Source organism: Grammomys surdaster, unplaced genomic scaffold, assembly GCF_004785775.1.
Source record: "Grammomys surdaster isolate TR1022 unplaced genomic scaffold, NIH_TR_1.0 61, whole genome shotgun sequence".
Lineage (NCBI taxonomy): Eukaryota > Metazoa > Chordata > Mammalia > Rodentia > Muridae > Grammomys > Grammomys surdaster.
The window spans coordinates 1,857,611-1,881,706 of record NW_021604563.1 but is presented as its reverse complement, the minus strand read 5'-3'; the positions used below and the strand labels follow the sequence as shown (position 1 = coordinate 1,881,706).

General features: G+C 36.5%; 1 pseudogene; it reads right to left on the bottom strand.

The window, feature by feature from the left end:
• The window catches only part of LOC114624747, a 92,088-nt pseudogene extending 68,202 nt beyond the window's left edge, over positions 1-23,886 (bottom strand).
• Between the last annotated feature and the right edge of the window lie 210 nt (positions 23,887-24,096).

Genomic DNA, 24,096 nt, shown 5'->3' with positions numbered 1-24,096 from the left:
CAGTCCAAAGAATAAAATGTAGAGAAAAATATACTGGCTTAAGAAACAGGTTCTGACTCTGAAAATTTGGCTTTAAAAACAAAAGAGGGGGAATGGTACTCCCCCCAGAAGGAGTCCCCCTGAAATACTCTCCATCATGCCTTGTTCACTTTTAACTCTCTAAAACTGAAACCTCACGGCAAATTTGCTGCTGACTGCCTCTGGCATCACTGAGACCAATAAAAACTATGCCACAGATGTGGGGAAAGACCCTCTTACCCTTAAAGGGAATGGCCCAGACCCAGTTCCCTTATGGGGATGAGGATTGATATGCCTGTTTGATACCACAGAAGGCACAGCTAATTGGCTACCAAAAAGACTGATGATATAAATAGATACCCCCACAAAGCCAGGCCCAACCATAAATAAAATGAATAACAATTTACATCCAGGGAAGAGAAATCTCCCTGAGAATTCCGTTCTTTTTCCTTTTCAGGTAAAAATGAGTCACCCGTGATGTCTGCTGTTCTAATCCAGATGCTGGCCTCCAAACTTATACTACTCAGAACTTCGAAGGGCCATTAGCAAGAACATCAGACAGCTAGAGACTGACATCACTAATCTGAAGAAATCCCTCATTTCACTGTCTGAAGAGACCTCCAAAAATTGCAAAGATCCTTATTGGACTTGATTTACTCTATTATAATGGAAAAGGCTGTGTACAGCTCTTGACTGTGTAGAGCCCTTAAAGAATAATGTTGCCTTTACGTAGACAAGACAGGGATGGTTAAAGAGAGCATGAAAAAGGTCAGAGAAGGCCCTGAGAAAAGTCAGAGAGAGAAAGAGAAAGATGAGTGCTGGTACAAGAATTGGTTTTCAGCCTCTCCAGGGTTGTCAACCCTACCTCCTCTCATCTTGGGACTATTATTTGGGTTCTTTTTGCTTATTTCTTCTGGTCCCTGGGCCTCAAATAGGCTGACTAACTCTGTGAAACAACAGATAAACAATTTGGTAGCAAAACTTATTCAGATACAGTATCATAAGTTAGCTATGGAGGATCACGAGACTCAAGATGAGGTTGTTACTTTATCCAGGGTGTTCCCAAAACCCATCTCCACCCAACCTAAAAGATGGGACTTCTGCCTCTAGACCAAGCTGAGAGGGGCCACACAGAACCCCCTCTGACAGATGATCTGAATTCTTGCTTAGGCTGTGAGGCTAAGCACTGCAAAGGAATATAAATAAAAGTTAAAAATATCTCTCTGGGTTCCCTGAGGGACAAGCCTGACTGCACAGGGGTTGGTGTCAAAAGTATACCCTCTCCAGGAAAAAGACATCAGGACAGGTATGGCCCTCATGCCTCACTGGACAACAACAGGGGGACCTCAGACACTACAAGGTCCCCTTCAATTAATGGAGGTCAGGCCTCTATCCCCACCTTTGCAACATTAGATTCGCTATAGCCTGTCTATACTTAGAGAAGGGAGGAGATGTCAGGGGCATCCCTGCTTATACACTGAAGGCCTAAAATCAGCCATAGGCCTAAAATCAACAATAGACCTGTCATACATGTATACTAACACCAAGTCTTGTGTCTCTGTGGATAAACACTGAAACAGGTGGCTATAAGCTATTGTAAACAGGCAGTTTTTGTGACAATTTACCAGCCTGAGTAGTCATAGACCTTATAAATAGGTAGTCTTGGCAGACAATACCAACTTAGATAAGGACAAGCGAATCATAGGCAGACCCATAGCGACCTGTCCCCTGAACCCTTACCCAGCTGATACCCTGTTCTGAAAGACATCTGTATTCCCCCTGAACACCCACATTCCAGTGTCATCCCCTTCCCCACATCCTGCCTTTCTGTGTTTATAACTCCTGTGTGAATGAAAATAAATTACAATTTGAAAAAAATAAATAAATTATATTTAAAAAAAAAGAAACAGGTTCTGAAAACTATTTATATAAAAGAATGTAGAACCAAAAGAGAAAGGTATAGTAATGCACCCTTAAGTGTAGGAACAAGTAAATAGGTAAACTGACAGCAGAAATATTAATAAAACTGATAATCATATCACAATTGATATATGTGGAGATGTCAACTCTACTATCATAGAAGAGTCTCTTTATTGTAAAATTGCAACATAGACCACTTACAGAAGTATTCCTGGTAAAGGTAAATAAGGTGAGATGACAATGTTAAGACAAATGATAATGAGAAACAATCAAATTCTAGTAAGTAAATTATATTAAGAAATTCAATACCATGAGGCAAGAGAAGCAGAACAGTCGTTAGGAGCACTCACTGTTCTCAGAGGACCCAGGTTCAGTTCCCAGCATCTACATGACAGCTCACAACCATTTGTAACTCAAGTTCTTGGATATTCATACACTCTTCTGGCCTTCACAGACTCTAAGAACACATGTGGCACACTGATATATATTCAGGCAAAACATCTAAAGGTATACAATAAAAAAATAAGAAAAAATTCAAATCTATAATTAGGTGAATGATTTATGGAGGTTGTACAGTATGAAGATGCTTTCAAGTACCAAGCATCTTGATGGAATTCCCAGATGCTTTTGATGGTATCTTGATGAGTTTACAGATAGATTTTAAAGAATTTTAAATACGAAGTGCAGATATTGCTCTTCAGAGAAGGAAGCTAAAACTATTTGAGGAAAGTTGGTTCTTCAATGTCGTTCAATTAGCTACTCTCAAAGCCAACAAAGGACCCCTGTATCAATTCTCATTCTTTTTGTATTAAAGTGAAGATAAAAGAGTTAGCAAGAATTCATCCATTTAATCCAGCTGGCTCCTTGTATCCAAATTATATATTCATGCTTCCTTTAATAAAAATGCACAGATAATTATTTACTGATAATTATTCCTTTGGAGCAGAGAATGAGAGGAGTCAGTGTTCATATAGTAGTTACAACAGGCATTAGAACTGGAAGGTCCTGATTTCTAGTTCTAGAAATTTACATAAACTGTGTTGTTATATAAATTATTTCACCTAACTAGATCTAACTATTCAGATTGTATACCAAGAAGTTTGAACTAAAGAACAAAGATCATGGACAGCTGTAGGCTTCTCAATAAGAAAAAAGAAAGACAAGCCGAGCAGTGGTGGCTCACACCTATAATCCCAGCACTTGGGAGGCAGAGACAGGCGGATTTCTGAGTTCGAGGCCAGCCTGGTCTACAGAGTGAGTTCCAGGACAACCAGGGCTACACAGAGAAACCCTGTCTTGAAAAACCAAAAAAGAAAGAAAGAAAGAAAGAAAGAAAGAAAGAAAGAAAGAAAGAAAGGAAGGAAGGAAGGAAGGAAGGAAGGAAGGAAGAAAGGAAGGAAGAAAGGAAGAAAGGAAGGAAGGAAGAAAGGAAGGAAGGAAGGAAGGAAGGAAGAAAGGAAGGAAGAAAGGAAGAAAGGAAGAAAGGAAGGAAGGAAGAAAGGAAGGAAGGAAGGAAGGAAGGAAGAAAGAAAGAAGACAAATACCTTTATTTCTTCAGTATACATTTTAGTTGAGCAGGAGTGACTAGTTTGATATCCTGTCTTAAGTAGTTGATCACTACATACAGAGAAGTAATGAATGGAATCATGGTAGAAATCTAAGTAATGCAGCTAATTAGGAAATATACTTGTTCAGGAAGTACTTAGCTTCAAGTCCACATTAATATATAAACCCATTATGTTAAATAATTACAGAATATACAAGATTTAGTGAATAGGATATTCATTCAATTTTTTTCACCCTTTTAAAATATTGGTTACGAATATTTGTTTTTACTACTAGCAGTGCTATTTATAGTAAGTTCATTGGTTTCTTTAGATCTAGTTGAGAGTTTATTACTGTTAGTGATATGGTAACAGTGAACCAAAATACATTACAACTTTTCTGCTCTCTACATTCTGCTCTGTGCTACATTCCAAAAGAACTGGCTACTTTCACAAACCAGCACTCCAAAGCAGTGGCAATTATAAATTACAGCCAACTCAGGTTCTCCATCCTCAGAATTTACCATCAAAGAAAGGAACCATCCCTATATAAATGGTGAGGGAAACATCCCTTAGGAAGAATTTGAATGCCTCACTTGAAACTATTTTCATCCCTTCTGGCTGTTGGGCAGAAGGGCATATGAGGAAATCTCTTAGTTGCTAAGGCTTCAATCTTATATTTTGATTATATAGTGAATTCTATTGATTTCTTTGCCAGCACAAGTTAAGAAGTACAACAATGGTAGTTGTTTGTATCCACTGTTGACTTTCTGTGCTAGTTTAACCCTTGTTTCTGCATACACACAATAATTCTTACAATTTTTATTTTATTATATCTTTGAATTTTTATTGATTATCTTATTTATTTATATTTCAAATGTTATCCCCCCTTCCCAGTTTCTTCTCCACAAATCCCTGTCCCCTCCCACTCCCGGTTTCTATGAATATGGTCCCTCATGTACCAAACCAAGTTTGCCTCATGCTTTCATATAGCAAAATATTAATATTCTTCAATTTTAGTTGAATTTTCTTTTTAAAATCACATGCAATCATATAAGTCTTCATTTGTTTTTTAATTTTATTGGACATTTTACTTACATTTCAGATGTTCTCCCCTTACCTCATTTCCCCCCTCCCACCCAGGAACCCCCTATCCCATCCCCCTCCTCCTGCTTCTATGAGGATGTGCCCCCACCTACCCCACCCACTCCCACCTCCTCACCCTCGAATTCCCCACACATGGTGTCCAGCCTTCATGGAACCAAAGATCTCCTCTCCCACCTATACCTGACAGGACAATCCTCACTTGCATATATATATATATATATATATATATATATATATATATATATATATAGCTGGAGTCAAGGGTCCCTCCCTAAGTGCTCCCAAGCTGGTGGTTTAGACCCTGGGGGCTCTGGATGGTTGGTATTGTTGCTCTCCTCATGGGGTCACAAACGCTTTCAACTCCTTCAGTCCTCACTCTAACTCCTCCACTGGAAACTGCATGATGAGTTCAATGGTTAGCTGTGAGTATCTGCCTCTGAATATGTCAGATTCTTGCAGACCTCTAAGGAGACAGCTATGTAAGGCTCCTGTCAGCATACACTTCCTGACATCCTCATCAGCATCTACCTTTGGTGACTGCACATGTAATGGTGTGCAGAAGGCCCCTCCTTCAGTTTCTGTCCCTCACTTTGTCTCCATATTGGCTCCCTTGAGTATTTTGTTACTCCTAAGAAGGACCGAAAGCACCCCCACTTGGTCTTCCTTCTTTATGAGCTTCATGTGGTCTGTGAGTTGAATCTTGGGTATTTCAAGCTTCTAGGCTAAAATCCAATAATCAGTGAGTGAATACCATGTGTGTTCTTTTGTGATTGACTTACTTCACTCAGGATGATACTTTCTAGTTCCATTCATTTACCTAGGAATTTCTCAAATTCATTTATTTTTAATAGCAGAGTAATACTCCATTGTGTAGATGTACCACATTTTTTGTATCTGTTCCTCTGTTGAAGGACATCTGGGTTCTTTCCAGCTTCTGGGTATTATAAATAAGGCTGCTATGAACATAGTGGAGCATATGTCCTTGCTATATGTTGGAGCATCTTCTGGGTATATGCCTAGGAGTGGTATAGCTGGATCCTCAAGTAATGCTACGTCCAATTTTCTGAGGAACTGCCAGACTGTTTTCCAGAGTAGTTGCACCATCTTGCAATCTCACCAACAATGGAGGAGTGTTCCTCTTTCTCCACATCCTCACCAGCATTTATTATCACCTGAGTTTTTGATCTTAGCCATTCTAAATGGCGTGAGGTAGAATCTCAGGGTTGTTTTGACTCGCATTTCCCTGTTGATTAAGGATGTTGAATATTTCTTTAGGTGCTTCTTGGCCATTCACATTTCCTCAGTTGAAAATTCTTTGTTTAGCTCTATACCCCATTTTTAAATAGGGTTATTTGGTTGTCTAGAGTCTAATTTCTTGAGTTCTTTGTATATATTGGATATTAATCCTCTATTGGATGTAGGATTGGTAAAGATCTTTTCCCAATCTGTTGGTTGCCATTTTGTCCTATTGACATTGTGCTTTGCCTTACAGAAACTTTGCAATTTTATGAAGTCCCATTTGTCAATTCTTGATCTTAGAGCATAAGCCATTGGTGTTCTGTTCAGGAATTTTTCCCCTGTGCCTAGGTATTCAAGCGTCTTCTCCACTTCTCTTCTATTACTTTCAGTGTATTTGGTTTATATGGAGGTCCTTTATCCACTTGGACTTGAGCTTTGTGCAAGGAGATAAGAATGGATCAATTTGCATTCTTTTACATGTTGTCCTCCAGTTGAACCAGCACCATTTGTTGAAAATGCTGCCCTTTTTCCACTGGACACTTTTAGCTCATTTGTCAAAGATCAAATGACCATAGGAGTGTGGGTTCATTTCTGGGTCTTCAATTCTATTCCACTGATCTTCCTGCCTGTCTCTGTACCAATACCATGCAATTTTTATCACTATTGTTCTGTAATAAAGCTTGAGGTCAGGGATGGTGATTCCTCCAGAAGTTCTTTTATTGTTGAGAGTAGTTTTTGCTATCCTGGGTTTTTTTTTTCTTATTCCAAATGCATTTGAGAATTTCTTTCTAACTCTGAAAAATTGAGTTGAGATTTTAATGGGGATTGCATTGAATCTGTAGATTGCTTTTGGCAAGATGGCCATTTTTACTATATTAATCCTGCCAATCCATGAGCATGGGAGATCTTTCCATCTTCTGAGATCTTCTTTGATTTCTTTCTTCAGAGACTTGAAGTTCTTGTCATACAGATCTTTCACTTGCTGGATTATATTTACACCAAGGTATTTTATATTATTTGTGACTATTGTGAATGGTGTCATTTCCCTAATTTCTTTTTAAGCCTGTTTATCTTTCATGTAGAGGAAGGCTACTGATTTGTTTGAGTTGATTTTATAACCAGCCACTTTGCTGAAGTTGTTTATCAGGTTTAGGAGTTCTCTGGTGGAAGTTCTGAGGTCATTTAAGTATACTAACATATCATCTGCAAATAGTGATATTTTGACTTCTTCCTTTCTTATTTGTATTCCTTTGACTTCTTTTTGTTGTCTAATTGCTCCAAAAGAAGATAGCTACACAAACATAATTCCACCTCTAATAACAAAAATAATAGGAAGCAACAATCATTTGTTTTTAATATCTCTTAACATCAATGAACACAATTCTCCAATAAAAAGATGTAGACTATCAGACTGGATACATAAACAGGACCCAGAATTTTGCTGCATATAGGAAATGTACCTCAGTGACAAAGACAGACACTTCCTCAGAGTAAAAGGATGGAAAACAGTTTTCCAAGCAAATGGTCACAAGAAAGAAGCTGGAGTAGCCATTCTAATATCAAATAAAATCGACTTTCAACCAAAAGTAATCAAAAAAGATAAGGAAGGACACTTCATACTCATCAAAGGAAAAATATACCAAGATGAACTCTCAATTCTGAACATCTATGCTCCAAATGCAAGGGCACACACATTCATAAAAGAAACTTTACTAAAGCTCAGAGCACACATTGCACCTCACACAATAATAGTGGGGGATTTCAAAACCCCACTCTCTGTAATGGACAGATCATGGAAACAGAAACTAAACAAAGACACATTGAAATTAACAGAAGTTATGAACCAAATGGGTTTAAAATATATCTATAGAACATTTCATCCTAAAACAAAAGAATATACCTTTTTCTCAGCACCTCATGGTGTACCTTCTCCAAAATAGACCATGTAATTGGTCACAAAACATGCCTCAACAGATACCAAAAGATTGAAATAATCCCTTGCATCCTATCAGATCACCACGGACTAAGGCTAGTCTTTAATGACAAAACCAATGGAAAACCCATATACATGTGGAAACTGAACAATGCTCTACTAAACAATGACTTAGTCAAGGAAGATATAAAGACAGAAATTAAAGACTTTTTAGAATTTAATGAAAATGCAGAAACCTAATACCAAGACTTTTGGGACTCCATGAAAGCAGTGCTAAGAGGAAAACTCATAGCTCTAAGTGCCTACAAAAAGAAACTGGAGAAAACATACATTAGCAGCTTGACAGCACACCTCAAAGCTCTAGAACAAAAAGAAGCAAATACACCCAAGAGGAGTAGAAGGCAGGAAATAATCAAACTCAGTGCTGAAATCAACCAATTAGAAACAGAAAGAACCATACAAAATATCAACAAAACTGGGAGCTGATTCTTTGAGATAATCAACAAGATAGATAAACCCTTAGCCAGATTAACCGGAGGACACAGAGACAGTATCCAAATTAATAAAATCAGAACTGAAAAGGGAGACATAGCAGCAGAAACTGAGGAAATTCAAAAAATCATCAGATCCTACTACAAAGGCCTATACTCAACAAAACTGGAAAATCTCGATGAAATGGACAATTTTCTAGACAAATACCAGTTACCAATGTTAAATCAGGATCAGATAAACCATCTAAACAGTCCTATAACCCCTAAAGAAATAGCAGCAGTCATTAAAAGTCTCCCCAGAAAAAAAGCCCAGGACCAGATGGTTTTAGTGCAGAATTCTATCAGACCTTCAAGGAAGACTTAATACCAATTCTCTTCAAACTATTCCACAAAATAGAATTGGAAGAAACACTACCCAATTCATTCTATACAGCTACAATTACACTCGTACCTAAACCTCACAAAGACCCAACAAAGAACGAGAACTTCAGACCAATCTCCCTTATGAATATCGATGCAAAAATACTGAATAAAATTCTAGCAAACCAAATCCAAGAACACATCAAAACAATCATCCATCATGATCAAGTGGGCTTTATCCCAGGAATGCAGGGATGGTTCACTATTCAGAAATCCATCAATGTAATCCATTATATAAACAAACTCAAAGAAAAAAACCACATGATCATCTCATTAGATGCTGAGAAAGCATTTGACAAAATTCAACACCCTTTCATGATAAAAGTCTTGGAAATATCAGGAATTCAAGGCCCATACCTAAACATAGTAAAAGCAATATACAGCAAACCAGTAGGCAACATCAAACTAAATGGAGAGAAACTTGAAGCAATCTCACTAAGATCAGGAACTAGACAAGGCTGCCCACTCTCACCCTATCTATTCTGTATAGTACTGGAAGTCCTAGCCTAAGTCTTCATTTTTGCACTGAAAATTTGCATATTCTTTCAACAATTGCTATCTGGTTATTTCGAGATTTTTTTATGCATATTGAAATTGTGCTCTTTATTCCCTGCTATTAAACAGTGTTATTATGAATATGTTGTTTAGCTTTGTCAAGAAAAAAATATTGGTAATATGCTTAGAAGTGTAATTGCCACATTATTGGATATGTGGGTATTTAAACTTATATGATTATAACAAACTTTTCCAAAGTGGCTAGAGCATGTTATCTTCTTACCTGTGCCATCGAATCCTCTGATAGTACAGTGTTCTTGATTTTGTCTTCCACTTACATTAGTATTATATGGTATTTGTTTGAAATTGATCCTTTAAAATATACTACATCTGTCATGAGTGTGTGTATTGTGTGTATTGAGTGTGTGTGTGTGTGTGTGTGTTTGTGTATGAGCATGTGTGTCAGGGCATACTTGTGGAAGTCATCAGGAATTGTGGAGTATTAGGCTCTCTCTGACTATGTGGATTCTCAGCATCAAACTCAAATGCTCAGCTTTACTAGTAAGTGCCATTATCCTCTGAGTAACTTCACCTATCTTTCACATTAGTCTTTGTACTAGTTGTTATATGTATCAAATTATATATTTTATATTAAACTATTCTGCAATTATTTATTAATATGACCCTCTTGTATAAGTCTAATACTCATCAGTAGATTTTTTTATATTCTCTCATATCTTTTTACCCACTTTATTTTTTAGAGTTTTGTCATTTTTTAAAAATGTTTTTTGTGATGTGAGAATTTTATCTATGCATGAAATTGACTCAAATCCCTATTTCTTCCCCTAAAATTCCTTCCTGATCACTGCCACCACTTCTCTCTCACATGATGTGCTCTTTTGTTTTAAACACACTGAGTTCACTTAGTGCTGCTTAAATGTACATATGTTTAAGAACATCTATTAAAGCATAGGTAGCCTCTCAGAGCCCACATCCTTAAAGAAACTGGCTCTACTCTCTCCTTCCTTTGGCTATCTAAATTTGCCAGTAGCTTCTTGTCTAGGTGTGTGACTTCATTTATCATTCCCCTCTCATTCTGAGTGTCTATCTTTATTTTGACACTGTGAGTTCATGTCTCCTATGTCCCTGCAATGTCCAGAAAGTACTGTTTTACTGTAACTGGCTACTGCTTCTGCTTCTTACAATTATTCCATATACTCTATCATGATGATTCTGAGTATTAGAAATAGAAGATATGATGTTGATGTCCCATTTATAACTGAGCATTCTACAGTTTCTTTTATCTACATTGAATGGTTGTGGATCAGTTGTTATAAATATAGTCAATATTTTGCTTTTGAAGTAGTGTTCCATATGTTTTAAGAAATCATTCTTTTACTCTAAAATGATTATCACATAAAGTTTATATTAGTTGTACATAAGTTTTATTTTTACATCAAAGCACTTATTCCATCTAGAGTTGAGATTTGTACATATCCCAAGGAAGTTAGTTCATTTTTATATTTTACTATATAGATAATGAATCTTTTAGGTTAATTAACTGAATAGTTCATCCATTAATTAAAGACTTTCCTTGATATCACTATTAAATATCAACATTTCAAACATTCATGATATTTAGCTACCTGCCAAAATGTAATTTGAAATCTTTCCTCCTAATATATAAAAGTTGGATTCATTTTCTCTAGATGAGGCACTTGCAATAAAATAGAACATTTCAAAAGTTCATTCAAGTGAAAAAAGGAAAGGCTCTCTATATAGCTCCCACCTCATCATTTGTCAAGCAGGCTTCTGCTTTGTACAGTAAAATCATGGGAAAGAAGTGATTGAGGCAGTGAATTCTCTTTGTGTTTGTGCCGCTAACCATAGTCAGTTTATGAGATACTTGGCAGAAGCTGAAGAGGATAAGATATTTAATTTTGTTGAATGCTGTCAGATGGATAGGCCATGAAACTTGCTAAGGAAATTCACCAAACATGATTTTTTCTTTTTTCTTTTTCTTTTTTGGGAATTAAAAGAGCTCCAAGGGGCTAAACTTTTTGGACCCCTATCATTCATAATATTATACTTCCTTACCGATGTGAAAAGATGTCTGGCAACACTGAACTTGAAACATGAAGGAAAGAAAAGCACCACTGATACATTCAGAAATGTATAGGTATTTGAATATAAACTGACTGTGAGTTTAGTACATGTCATCAGGTGACCGCATACATTACAAATTTCGGGATGATTTTGAGCTCATCTTTACATATAGTGGTATTTATGAAAAGAATGTTACAATTTCTGCAGAAGGACTTTCCATGAGTATAAATCATATTTTTAAATTGTTCATCTAAGAAAATATATTTAAAATACAAAACCAAGTAATAGTATTTAAAGTATGTCTTTGCTACACATACCCACATTTTAATTTTGTAAAGTCACCGATGAATTTGTAAGAAAAAATTTTTAAAAATCAATAGAATAATGGATAGTCATCTTGAAGGGGAAATTATTGAAGCAATACAAATGACAAATATACACATCAAGATGAATTAAAAATTTTAAATATGAAGCCCCATATATAATAGTAGCAATGATTTGAAGGATTAGCAGAAATAGAACATGTATAAAATGTCAATAAGTAAGGACTTTCAAAAATTATTGAGAGGAGTAAAAGTTATATTTTTAAAGGCTTCATTTTGACATTTCTTCCAATGCACTTCCATTATGAGTCAATAATTGTATTGGGCAAAATTCTCACTCCATTAGTCTCTCACAATTCTGTGGAAGCACTGACTGTCCTTTGCTCTTGATGACTTCTGCAAGGACACTTACATAGCAGAAAAGCAAGCTAACATTGCTTCTCTAAGCCAAGAAGCAGATTGCCTTTAGACTCTGAAAATTAAGACTGAATCTCACTCCAGAGCGAAAGGCAGCCATGACTACTTACCACCCATTATATACATGAGTTCCTTCTACTAAGATTGTGGTTCTTCCCTGCAAGGCTACCTGCTCTGTGTGGAAATGTCATGTGCTTTCTTGGAGTCATGCTATAGGAATCTCAAAGTAAAGAATTTACACATACACATACATACATACATACATACATACATACATACTTACATACATACTTACATACATACATACATACATACATGCATACATATATACATAGAAAGAGAGAGACAGAGACAGAGACTGACAGAGAAACAGAGATTCCTTGCAATATGGAGCTGCAGAAAGCATGATTTGCAAATAAGGTGAAAATCTCAGATTTTAAAACCACATTGACAAAATATCATGTTTTAAAACTTTACCTTAATATGATAATATCACAACATGCTATTTGCATAAGTTTGTTAATGGAAGTAAGCTTATGTTTCCTAAAACTACCCAAAAGACCATGAAGTTAGTAGCATTATGTACATACAATAGAATACTATGCAGCTGGAAAAAATGAATACATGAACTTACTGCATATGAAAATATCTATAGCTACCTCAAGTATAACTACAATTTATAGAACATTATATTATAGTAATTCTTATTAATAAATCTCACTTAACAAGTACACATAAATTTCTAGATAGTATGTATATTAGCAATGGTTAACACCAAATAATGGGAGAGGAGTTGATTTAGAAATTCTTTGCTTTTCTATAGTTTCTAGTTTTCTTAACATATCAATGTGTTATTTGTGTATTTATGAAAAAATGATGCATGCTAAAAAATAAAATCTGCAGCTGCCTTCGGAATTCATATCTCAGGAAGTATCTGAATTATCAAACATCTGATCCATTACTGAAGCTCACTTCAAGAGGAACTGATTGAGCTGAAAGTAAACTATATGCACTACATAGACATAATGCCCTTCAAATTTTGGAGAGAAATATAATTACACAAATAATTCTAAAATTTCTGACTATGGGGCCAAACTCTGAGCTATGTTTGGGCCCATCTGGCTCTATGAAAGCAGATTTTTCCCTTCTGTAGCTTCAGAAATAACTGTTAAGCCCATCAGAAATGTAAATCTAGGGCTAGTGATTTGATTAATTTCACCATTGGTTCTGAGTAAGTCCTCTATTCAGAGCAGTATTTTCATTGTCTTGGAAGTGGGCACTTCACACAAATACAGGGCTTCAGAATAATTTCAAGTTGATTTTCTATCATTACATTAAATTCATATTTCAAACTGTGGAAAGCTATAATTTATCATGTTCAACATATGGACACTACATAGTTATTATTTCTTTTGTCTATTAAATATCATTAAATCACTAAAACAATATAAAATATCAACATATTGCCTGTAGGTTTAAAAATATTTCTTTTATTTTTGAGATTGTAATATAATTTTATACTTTCTCTCTTCTCTTTCTTCCCTCTAAACATTACCATATATTCCTCCTTGATCTCCATGGACTCTTTTTACATGAAGCGTTGTTACACAGGTGTGTGTGTGTGTGTGTGTATTCTTTGTTTTTCTTTTATCTTGGATATTTTATTTATTTACATTTCAGATGTTATCACTATCCTCTTTCCCTATTTCCCTCCAGAAGCTGCTTATCCTATCCCCCCTCCTCCTCCTTCTATGAGGGTGTGCCCCCACCCACCCACTTCTGCCTCCCCACCCTCACATTCTCCCACACTGGGGCATCCAGCCTTCATGGGACCAAGGGCATCCTCACCCACTGATGCCCTACAAGGCCTTCCTCAGCTACATATATGGCTGGAGCCATGGGTCTCTCCATGTGTGTTCCCAGCTGGCTGTTTAGACCCTGGGAGCTCTGGTAGATTGGTATTGTCTCTCTCCCCTTCAACTGCAATCCCCTTCAACTCCTTCAATCCTCTAAGTCCTGCATTGGGAATTCTGTGAACAGTTCAATGTTTAGCTGTGAGCATCCACGTCTGTATATGTCAGGCTCTGATAGAGCCTCTCAGGAAATAGCTATATCAGGCTGAATGTGTGCATTCTTAAATACACAAATATAACCTGTATACTGTTATTTGCATGCCTGGGTTTGAGACTGACCATTTGATGAGAATAACTAAATGATATACTCTTATCTGGCTAATACTATTTCTACAACTCTCAGCATTCTTGAGCTTCCAGTAGTTCTTTGCATAAGACTGCACTCACCTGGGCTTTCACCATCCACATTAACACATCTATTGTTCTTTTCCTTGTTCAGCTCATGTTTAGAAAGTCATGTTGGTGACACTTAATGGGAGAAGTTTCTTACATAACTAGGAGATAAAATCTCACTGCAAACTCCCTGCTCCCCTGTTTCTTACAATCCTTCCACCTTCTCATCTGCAAAGTTCCCAAGAATCAGTTTTATTGGAGATGCATTCACTAGAACTTGGTCTCTAAAACTGGCTTTCTAACAAGTTGTGTTTTTTTGTAAAGGTTTCCACCAGTTGCCAAGCAAAGTTCCCTTGACAAGAAATGAGAACTACATTCAACCTTTGAATATAAGGACAAATATTTAGAACATAGTTTAGGTTTTCTCTGGTTTGGTAAATTATTAGTTGTACACTCTCATCCAAGATCCATGACTTCACCAGCCCTGAAGAGCTGGCTGAATTTCTGTGGTGGGCATGATTTCCCTTGTGTTGAGTGATCCATAATTCAAATTGAAGAGTTGTTGGATACCTCCAACATATGCAAGTGGTGATCACATGTTGTCACAGCTGGGAAAGACTGTGTGTTGCTTCCTTCCTTTTACAGCTTTCATGACAACTTCTGTCGCCATGAAAAGTAGTCCTCCTGGAGGGGGCTTTTAACCTAATTCTATCTCAAGGTCTTCTGGGCCCCTTTTCTGAAGTGCATTAGATCTTCAGCGAGACAAAATTACCTTACACCTCTGGAGGTCATCCATGGGCAATAGTAATAGGCTATAATTTGGTGGAGTCTCTTCAACAAAGCTGACTAACAGGTCAACAGAGAACATCTCAAGCTTGGTGTTGGCATCTTGTTTAGATGATATTTGGCTCTTGGAGGGAGTATTACCAGCCGAGATGAGAAAATTTTATCTAAAGTATATATGTATATTTATACACAGACATAGCATATATTGTAGTTTTCTTGTGTAGATAACTAATATTTTATTTCCCAATTACTTTTCAGACATCCTTCTTATCAGTTCATGTTTCTACCTTCTTCTGTATTCATCTTCTTTCTAGAGGGTTTCTATTCTCCCAATTTCCAGAAACAAATCACTTGTACCCTGCTACTTTCTTCTCTATTGCTTCCCCTGTCTATACCCACATCATGTAATTAGTCCCTTTTTACTATCTTGTTTTTTGCAGTTACTCCTGCATATGTACTCAGATCTCAAGGTTTGGAGATAAGAGCCAAAGATGAGAAAGAACACACATAGTCTGTCTTTCTTGGTCTGGGCTACCTCACTCAATATTATTTTTCTAATTTCATTGATTTACTGCTTGCAGCTTTTCATGTCATTATTCTACCTTATGTTACTTTGTCAATGTTTTGATATTTTCTTTATTACTACTGACAATAGTACATCATTTTGTTTACTTGTTTTATTAAGGCAGAGATTTTATGTATAACCCCTGGCTGTTCTGTAATTCTGTCTGTAGATCAGACTAAGCTCAATTTCAGAGGTCTCCCTATATCTACATACTGAGTGGTGGGATTAAAGGTATGTGCCACCATCACCCAGACCATAAAGGATATTCTTTTTTTCCTTTTTCAATATTTTTATTGAATTTACATCCAGATATCAGCCCCCTCCCTCCTCTCCTCCCAGCTCTACCCTTACAAGTCCCTGTCCCTTTGCCCTTCCTCTTCTTAGAGAAGGGGTACACTCCTTGTGTAACATCCTACCATGAGACAAATAGTTCCAGCTGCACTCAATACATTCTCTCCCACTGATGCCCAACAAGGTAGTCAAGCTCTGGGGAAGGGGATCCAATGCCAGGGAAGAGAGTTCACTTGTTAGGGGACCCTTATGAAGACCAAGCTGTACAGATATTTACTACAAATGTGTAGGCTACCTAGGTCCAGCCTCTGAATGCTCCCTGGTTGGTGGTTTAGTCTCTGTGAGTCCAATTCTTTCAAGTTATTTGGAGAGATGTCTCAGTGGTTAATTGCATGTACTGTTCTTCCAGAGGACCTGAGTTCAGTTCCTAGGAGCCACATCAAGTGGTTTACAAGTAATTTCAAGAGAACCATACACTTTGGACTTCTTGGGGCACCTGCACTCACATGCTGGAAAATACATACATATAATTAAAAGGGGGAGTAGGCATTGGGGAAGGGACTTGTAAGGGAGGAATTAGGAAGAAAGGAGAGGGTGGGGGACTGTAATTGATATCTAAAGTGAATAAAAAATAAATTAAAAGGACATTCTTAATACAAACCCATTCGCCAAGGAATTAATACCAACAATTGATAAAAAGCACTCATAAGATAAGAAGTGTCAGAACAACAAGGAAGCAATCACTCAAGTTAGGAAAAATCTCACAGAGTAGAAGATAGCCATTTAAGAGAGGGTTAATGTGAAAAACATGTAAAGAACTTAAAAATCAAAAATTATGCCCCCATTTCTGTGTTGGAGTTCATTCTAAATGTAGTCAAGTTGACAACCAAGAAAACCACCACAACTGGTGTCCTCCTTGTTCTGTTCACAGTCAGGCAGCCATGTGGGTGAGACTTTATGGGTATGGGTTTGACCATTATTAGGAGACACAATCTCACAACAAACTCTCTGATATTCTGGATGCTGCAGTCTTTAAATTCCCTATTTCTCAATGCTCTCTGAGTTGCAGGAGTGTTTTATAGTTGCATTCATTAAGACTGGGCTCCACAACTCTACATTTTGATTGTGTGTTTTCTGTAATGGCCTCTGTCTATTTCAAAGAGACATATGCTTAATAGAGAGTGAACCGTACAAGGTATGATTTCTCTGTGTGAGTGTGTGTGTGTGTGAGTGTGTGTGTGTGTGTGTGTGTGTGTGTTTGTGTGTGTGTGTATGAGTGTGTGTGTGTGCATGTGCATGCATATACACATACATCATAAGTCCAGTCTGAAAAATGAGAGCTGTTGTTTACTTTCAATCTCCATTTCTAGCAATTGCTTGCTCTGAGTCTCTCTCCATTTTCCTATGCCAGAAGAAGAGAATGTGGCTCTTACATTTGTCTCCATAGCTTCATTTTATTTTCAAAGTGAGAAAACATACATTTTTGATGATTTTAAAATGTTCTTTTTGCCTATTTTGCTTTAATGATAATCATAGTGTTTTAACATACTTATGCTGTGAAGGAAAATAAAAATGTATCCTCCGAACTGTAGACAACTAGAATATTGTATTGTGGGGGACAAATAAATATCTCTAAATTATAATTTTTGTACTAATTAGTTCTGAAAGTAAATGGAAGTGACTCAGTCTCTATAACACTGATTATGTCCCACAACTTTGGATTTTTATTTTAAAAGAGCTGAAAATAAGGTAAAATACAGATAACTTAATTACATTTCAGTCTCATAATTATTAGAACTTTAATCAAACCACTTTGCTGCCTTTTCTCTTTGCCAATGCTGTAAAAGTGTTTTATAAAGGGCATTCAACCTGCTTTCTGATAACATAAAGAGATGATGATTTAGGTACTTGTCCTCCGGAAGTTCTATGACCACTCATGTGTATTTTTTATCCTTTGCAAAAATAGCCCATTTTTCTATGAATGTGCTATTTAAATGCAGGCAGATCTGACATTTTAAGATTGTCATCAATTCCGGATTGAGGTAAAAAAAGAAAAAAGAAAGCACATGTTACCTTCTTTGTTCCTTTAGAAACAAATTTTATTCAAGGTCTCTTTCCCCTAGAATTTGGCACTGGGACTTTAAATGAATGCTATCAAAGGCACTATTAAATAGGAATGTATCCAGTTGACCAAGGTTCATGCTAGGAACCATTTTAGAGATCTTCTAACATGCAATTCTTCAATTACATTTCCAGATAAAACGAAATTACCTTGAATGCATGGTCTAGTGGGCTTATTCCAGATAATACAATGCAAAACTATCAAATCCATCCTTATGGCAAAGTGAAGCTTATCAAAGAATTTAATGCATCATAAAAAAGGAAAAGCTAAATGAAAAACAAAGGATCCAGGAACTAGTAAAATATTATCTGTCCAACAGTTTCCTATCTAAGGAATTTCATTTACTCCTTCTATGCCAATGGAAGTAATTATGTGCTAACTTTTGAATTTACTATTTTCAAACTTATGCTTGCATTCACCAACTACTATATTATAAGGCACGTTTATTTGGAATGGCCCTTTCCAATTTGGAGACCTTCAGATTTCTAGAATATTATCCTCTTTGTGTCTACCAAATATTAAGGAATTAGAAGAATTGTTGACAGTCTCTGAATATATATTCATATTGACATTTTTATAGATTAGGTTGATTTCAGCAAGCCTGATTCATAACTTTTAGATTACAGAAAGTAAGTTGGATCTAATTGCTCAGAAGACTGAGGCACAAGGATTTCAAGTTCAAGTCCAGCCTTAGCTAAAGTGTGAGACCCTGTTAGAGCAATAAATGCAACAACAAAGTACATCATATATGTATTAGACATAATTTAGAAAATACAGAAAAAATAAATTAAGGATTACTTAAAGATCCATGACGAAAACATCACTTTTTTTTTTAGTATTTTCTATTTGCATTTATGTAATCATAAACACCATGCTGAAATCAATTTAAATTCTGTTTTGGGTTTATTGTTCTAAAATTGAGCAATGCATTCTTCCCATGTTATCATTTCCAACACATATTTTAAAAGAAATAACTTTTAATAATTGTTTGAGATTAAATATCTACAAGCAAATATGTAAATTTAATAAAATTACACAGATATATGTGGTGTGATACAGTGGTTTGATTTAAGCTTATACTACATAATGATCAATTCAGGATTGTTATCCTACCTAAAATGTCTTAAACTATTCTAGGTTGCTTTTATATTGTTGTGATAAATTCCATATCCAAAAGTAACATTGGCAGGAACAATCACATTTGGCTTAAAGATAAGGGGCCATTATCTGGTTAAGTCAAGGCAGATACATGGAGGCAGGAAATAAAGCAGAGACTATGGGAAAATACTTCCTACTGGCTTGCTATGTATGGCATGCTTAGCTGCTTTTTTATTCAAACAAGAAATAACTGCCCATATTAGGATAGACCTTCACATATCAATCATTAATCAAGAAAAAGCCCATTGGCTTGCTTCCAGGCCAATCTTCTGGAGGTAATATTGACAATGAGATTTCTTCCCATATGATTCTAACCACCATAAAAATCTATCATCTGTTTGTGGTAATCTCATTAATATTTTCTCTTTTATATACTTTGGAATATACAATATATTATTTTAAACTATAGATATTTGACTATGAAAAAACATTATAGTTTATTCTTCATCTCTATTATTATTCTTGTACCTACTGATTATTTACCCTGATCCTCCCAAATTGTCTCACATTTCAAATCTTTGATAGCCACATAATTTGAATTATATGTCATCAACTTTTTACAATTATATATCAGAATAAAATAATATACCATTTAACTTTCTATATCTACTTTATTCCACTTAATAAAATAAATATCGTACAAACCTGTCCATATTATCTCAAGTGACAATTTCTTTTCATAGAAAAATAGTACTCTATGATCTATATGCCACATTTTCTTTATGTATTCATTTTTGACCACTTAGGTTAATTCCAAACCTTGGCTTTTGTGATGATTGCACCACTTAACCTGTGTGTGTGTGTGTGTGTGTGTGTGTGTGTGTGTGTGTGTGTGTGTATGTGTGTGTGTGTGTGTGTATGTTAAAAACATCAATATCCTTAGTTAATTTTTTTTTAGATAGACTGTTTCTCTAGCTCTCAGCATTCATTACTTGCTGTAGTTCTTTGCCTAGGGTTGAGGCCTCATGAGATTTATCCTGTCTATATTGACATGTTTGTGGGTGCTATCCTTGTTCATGCCTTGTTTAGGCAGTTGTGCTAATGAGAATACATGGGTGTAGCATCTCTGATATTTCCAGGAGACATAATCTCAAAGAAAACTTTGTGTTCTTCTGTCTCTTATAATCTTTGTGCTGTCCTCTTCCACTATGGAAGGGTTGGAGGGAGGAAATGAGAGGGAGGAAATTATATACTTACATTGCAATATGTATACATTATATCTGTAATGAAATGAGGAAAGTGTTTGGAGGCAATTTTATTAAAGTTTAAAAGAAATATCTGAGAACGGGCAATCTATAAATTTCTCTATGTCCCTGAAGACAGAAAGAGGAAAGGAAGGAAAATTATACATTTTCAGTTAAGTTGGCTTGCATAGAAATGGAAGCCATCCATGGTACAGACAAGAAGCCACAGAGAAAATCACTAGGTAGGGGAGCATTACATAGTGAGGAAATAAATAAAATATCCAATAAAAAATAAATAAATACTTGAGGTAATCAACTTATAGAGAGGAAAGGGGAAAAGGAGGAAATCAGAGGGGAAAAGGGAAAAGTTACACTTCCAGAAAAACCTGGAACATATAATGGAAGTTATATGGTTATGTCTCTGCAAGCAATTGTGCTAAATCTGGGTTTGTCAGAACAGAAAAGTACATTTTCTCATTAAAGGGATAAATATTCCTCTACTCTCTTTAGCATAGCTAAAGGTGAATCCACCATCCCAAGAAGTAGCTCTAAAGCTTGGAGAAAAATGGATTTCTTTCTTTTGACTAGAGAGAAATAGCTTTTCCTTAACACACCCCCTGTGATATTATAATATCATGATGGCAAAAGACATAAGCAGCACCAGCAGTCATAAGGACAAGTAACCCCTCAGGTCAGCAAACATGATGGCATTTTCCTCATACTTTTCTGTATCTGAGCAGCCGCTATCAGGTTTTGCCCACAACTGGGTGAGGAGCTCCCCTACTCGGTTAATTATTTCCAGAAAATGTATTCTATAGATTTATATCCAATCAAATTGGCAATCAAAATCAAACCCCACAAGCTTCAAACCCAGTAATGGGATACTGTATTTTATGATCATTTAAATATCAATTTTTGAGGAACCTGTAAGTTGTTTTCCTAAATTCTTCTGATTAATATTCTACTGAAAGTGTATGAGTTTTCCTTTTTCCAAACCAATATTTGCTATGCTGTTTTATCTTTTTGACAAAATCCACTGTAACTAGTATAAAATAATACCTCTGTCAAATTGTTTTGATTTGCATAGTGATGATAATTGATACTGAATATCTTTTCCCATATTTATTGGTCATTTCTAAGTCTTCTGAGAAATGTCTATTTTATTCTGTTACCTCATTTTCAATGTTGCTGAAGGTCAAACTGAGGGCTTTTCACATGCTAGGCAAGCTTATTACCACTGACCTAAAGCCTAAGATCTGCTGTCAGTTTTTTAATTAGACCATTTACTTTTTGCTCCCAAGGTATGTGAGCTCCCAATCTAATGTTATTTCCTTTAATATACATAGCTTGAAATATTTTCTCACATCATATTGGATATTGCTCCACTCTCTTAAATCTATGCCTTGCTGAGAATTTTTTTATTTCAATGAAATTCTATTTGTCTCTTCTGTGGCTATTGTAGCTTATTTCTGAGTTTCCATACACAGACATCCTTTCCAGAGAATGTCTGGAGCATTTACCCTATGTTTTAAGTACTTAGTACATGTGAGTTGATTTTTTGATGAGAGTTTAATGTCTAGTATCCTTCTTATGCATGCATGTATTCATAATCCTCAGTATTACCTGTTGAAATGACTGTCAGGATGCTGGAACCATTTATGTGAATCTAGTGAAATGGGGATGGAGTCTCAGGTATAAGATAATGCAGTTGTCATTTGTCTTCAGATCTGGATGTCCACTAACAATAATTTGAGTCTTCCTGAGCCTCAGAAGAAATGGAGAACAACATATACTTCTTTATCATAGCAATACCATATTGTCAGCTACATTCAATTCCCTAGATTGGATTCAGGACTGTGAAGCACAAATCTTCAGCAAACATTGATGTCTAGTGTTATACTGAGTGTTGTTTACCTTTCCATTAATTAAAACTCCTTGTCTGAGCTCTTTCTAAATGAAGACATAGAAGAGTAAGGTCAGATTGTATCCTTCTTGTCTTTGTATTCCTAAGTCTGTATATCCTAGGTCTTTTATCATTCTCATGGAGCTCTTCAGCACTCGCTCTCAGATAATTTAGTGGCAGTATACCATTTTCTTTACTTTTTCAATTCTTTTGAGATTCATTAGTTAGATATAATCTTGATATACGATACAAGGCATACATTTTAATGGTAACATTCTATGATTACTTAAATACATCTTATTTTCTAGTAGTTAGGCTGATTTGACATGCTTGCTGGTAGGACAAGATAACTAAGGGTGTTGAAAAAAGTAAATTAACATTATTTTATCTTGCTCAAAATATAATATCTAATTTGATAGATAGATGTATAAATGGATGAATGTATAGATATGTATTTTCATACATACATACATATATTCATACATACATACATACATACATACATATATTCATACATAGAATGTATACCACTTCAGGTGATATACTTCTCCCCAAAACCCATAGATTATATAACCAAAACCTAGCATCAAGGACTGGAATTCTCCTTTTGAGCTGTCAGGAAAGTCAATGAAACTCCTCAAATAATTGCCACTGGCCTTGAATATTTCTCAATATTTGGCTGCATCTCAGTATTTCAATGCAAGACCATATTGTTGGTGGTTCCAGCTCCTAACTCAGTGATGTCACATCGAAGTGACTGAGGCGAATCCTACATTGTTGCCAAGGCAACCGCTATACATTCCCAAAATTCACCTGGCTCCTCACCTTTACCTGGGAAAAGAGCTATGTCATCACTCATATAAATAGGCAGAACTCTCTCTTCTTCTCGCTCTTCTCTCCTTTGTCCTGTGCCCTAATCTTTTGGTCTGGTGTTGTCTGTTCTAAGCTGTGTGCTGGCGCTGCCATTCCTGCCACCAACCCCTGCCACAATCACCATCATTGGATGTGAATTAACATCCACTACTACCTGTCGCCATTTCCACCACTGCTGCAACCCCTATCCGCACCTCTGTGAGGCTTGCAAACTGCCACCACGTGAGCTGTGCAGCTGCGGCCCCCACACAGTGCTCTGCTTCACGGGCTGGGTAGTCAAACAGATCCACACAAACCTTACAGTTCCACCCTTCCTGATACCAGACTGCACAAGCCTGCAAACACACACTGGCATATTAATTGGTAAGGAGTTTCCAATTGGTGGGAGGGACCCTGGGCGCCCAGTTGGTGTCTGACTTGCCTCCCCTGGGATAAGGGGTTGGCTCTTCATTGCCCTAGTCCATATGACTGGCCTCTAGCCAACCTACGATTTACGACTTTGGCCGTTAGGTGATTTTTCCCCTCAAAAGTAGCTTCCAGCTTTCCCCAAGTTCTTGTAGCTGCCAGAAATCCTGGTACTGGGTGAGCTACTTTCTGGCAGGCTCAGGAGCCCCGCTGAGGCCCCTAGATATTCTAGTGGTGACTTGACATCTAAGTTGTTAGCCTGATTTTTTGTTGCCAGATTTTCTTTTGGGACGCCAAATGATAGCTCAGTAACAGCCACGTCACCCCATGGGTACCACATTGTCGTCTGTACCCAGGGACACCTCACTGGGTTGTCTACTGAAAAACCTCAAATCTTTAAGATTGACGCCTGAGTTGAGGCCTTCCAAATTGATACACCTTTGCAATAAGGTCTGGATTCAATACTCTCTAGATTATGAACTAAAGTGGCCACTAAATGGCATGCTGGACCCGATTATTTTAAGGGGTCTTAGCATATACTGCCTGCGCT